Here is a 2,851-nt window from a genome sequence, read left to right on the forward strand (position 1 = left end):
CTTCCACAGCAAAGGCAAAATCATCACATTGTGGTAATGCGTTTGCCAATGGAGCCACAGACCTGAACCAACGTTTGCAGAGTCTGTTCCCCCAACCCCCAATTCACCCCATTTCCTTTCAGTTGCTGCAAGTCAACAACTGAAGCTCAGAATTTAGAAAAGAAATTGAAAATAGGGTGAGAAAAGAGTGCCGTACTCACAGATGTTGAACAGAGGAAGGAGGTTGCAATCTAGGGTGAAGTTCAATCTTTATTGAGAGACAGAGAGGAGCAACAACAGCAACTTCCGAAGCTCATGTTCCAACTTCCACATTCAGACAATAGGGGCGCTCTGATTGGCAGGAGGATCAGTCTCCTTCCGGTCCTCCAGTGCTTCCTATTGGTCCATCAAAAAAAGGGCGCGAGCCGTGTGCGCGGACACCGAGCAGCAGGCGCAGTTTTTTTGGCTGACTCAGAGGAGCATGCGCAGTGCTCGCTGCCACAGAGACGCTGGAGATCCTGGTAGGTGGTAATACTGACAGATTTGAAGTGTCCAAATGCCAATTGGAGAAAAAAAGGCTGGAGCCACTTTCTTTTCCCCATCTGTGGCTCGACTTATTAGCCCTTTTGCATTTGTTCGGCTGCTCACCTTTTGTATATCTTTTCCCCAGGGTTGGGGGTCCTAAACGAGAGGGTATTTGTTTAGGGTAAGTGGGGAAGGATTTGACTGACCTCGGATTAGAAAGAAAAAGTGTGAAAGTTAATTGGTCTTAAGAAATGCCCTCTCTTACACCCCAGCAAAAAAATAAATTGTTCACAGCCTATTGATCACTCAGTGGGAAGAATGTTGTGAAACTTGAAAGGATTCAGAAATGACTTACTTATAAGGATGTTGTTAGGTTTGGAGCTAGAGAGAGAGGCTGAAAAGGCTGGAGCTGTTTTCCCTAGAGTATTGGAGACTGAGGGGGTAACCTTATAGAGGTTTATAAAATCATGAAGGGCATAGATAATGTAAATAGACAAGGTATTTCTCCTGAGGTGGAGAGGTCCAGGAGTAGAACTAGAAGTCATTTAGGGTGAGAGGGGAAAACTTAAAAGTGTCCTATGGGGCAACTTGTTTCACACAGAGAGTGGTACGTAAATTGAATGAGCTGCCAGAGGAAGTGGTACAATTACAACATATATAAGGTATCTGGATGGGGACATGAACAGGAAGGTTGACAGGGATATGGGCAAAGTGCTGGCAAATGAGACTAGGTTAACTTAGGATATCTGGTCAGTCGGGACCGAAGGCTTTGTTTCTGTGCTCTACAATTCTATGATTCTTTTTTGACATAGTCTGAGCCAATTTCACAAGACTAGGAATAGGCCATTCACCCATTACAGCCTGTCCTCAGCTGTGGCCTAACTGCACATATTTCAATGCAAGTTTCAAAAGATGTCTGCATTTTTTTATAAAATTGAACATGCTTTAATAATGTTTCTGAATATATCATTTTAGCTGTTCTTAATTTTAAAAATAAGCCATTTCTCGGGTAGAGTCATCACCATCCATTCTCTCTCCCTCTTCTTATCGGTTCCTGAATCCTGGCACCAGACAGCCACCAATATCATCTGGCCTCCAGCTGGGAACTGCAGAGAACGGAGACAATCCCTGACCCAATCAGAAGGCTGTCCTGAGGGAAATGATTGTCTCCCAGCATAAAGTGTCCGGTTAAGATTCCCCCCACCCACCACCACCGTGTCTGCAGCCTGGCCTCTAGCTGAATCTGAACCGAAGGTCCTCCAGCGTGTGTTTACCTTCTGTAAGACAAGTGCCACTCTGTCCTCTCCGCTGTGTGTTGTGTCACTGCTTAACTGTTTCCAGTGGCTGAGCAGAGGTTGATGGTCAAGTTCAGAACCCACGAGGAGAACCTTGGGTGACCCCCTAACACCCTACACACTCTCACACTCACGCAGACCCTCTCTCATACACATGGTCTCTCTCAGACACACACAAATCCACCACTGCAGATACCCTCATACTCCATCACACATGCAAAAACACACACTCACTACTCTCTCATGCACGCACATACATACAAGTCCATGGGATGAATTTGCATTTGCAGTATTATATTTGCAGATAGATTCAGTGTGCTTTTTGTGGAAAAATCGGCAGGCAGTTAATGGAGGCAATCAATCCATGTAATATTTTATCAACTCATACTTTGGAAATAGAACCAGTCTGATTCAAGATTGGGATACAGACAGACCGAACTTCTCACCTTTCATGCATTGTCTGAGCTGAGATGTCACCTATTTTTATAAAACCTTAAGTCATCTTGAGAACATGAATTAAAAGTAGTTCTGGGATTTACATATTAATGAACATAAACCTGCAAACCATTCTAAAAGATGGAAGACTTAACAGCAATCAAGGTTTGTTCAATATATCCTATCAGTTGCATGACACTGTGATCTTTTGCTATAAAATCTGTGTCTTCTGATCCTGCTCCACAGCTACCTGATGAAGGAGCAGCGCTCTGAAAGCTAGTGCTTCCAAATAAACCTGTTGGACTATAACCTGGTGTTGTGAGATTTTAACTTTGTGCACACCAGTCCAAACACTGACACCTCCACAACTTTTCTGGTGAACACAGCCCACACTTCCGCCACGAAACTTTACAATGCTGATAAAACAACGCAGTGCCTGCATTCCTAAAAAAATTACAATTTCTCATGATACTCGCTACTCATTCACTGCTCCATCTGATACATGACATTGGAAACTTGGGGCAGGAGGCTGAAAGAAATGAGCAGCTTTTAAACAAAAACCTGTTGGAGCTCAAAGCTTTCAATGAGAGTCTGAGCCCGGCAGTAAGTTTAGGTAA

At 43.9% G+C, this 2,851-nt stretch overlaps 1 protein-coding gene across 1 annotated transcript in view; it reads left to right on the forward strand.

The window, feature by feature from the left end:
* The window catches only part of LOC140460045 (uncharacterized), a 911,064-nt gene that overhangs the window by 518,779 nt on the left and 389,434 nt on the right, over window positions 1-2,851 (forward strand). The window lies entirely within an intron of this gene.

This window comes from Chiloscyllium punctatum, chromosome 36, assembly GCF_047496795.1.
Source record: "Chiloscyllium punctatum isolate Juve2018m chromosome 36, sChiPun1.3, whole genome shotgun sequence".
Lineage (NCBI taxonomy): Eukaryota > Metazoa > Chordata > Chondrichthyes > Orectolobiformes > Hemiscylliidae > Chiloscyllium > Chiloscyllium punctatum.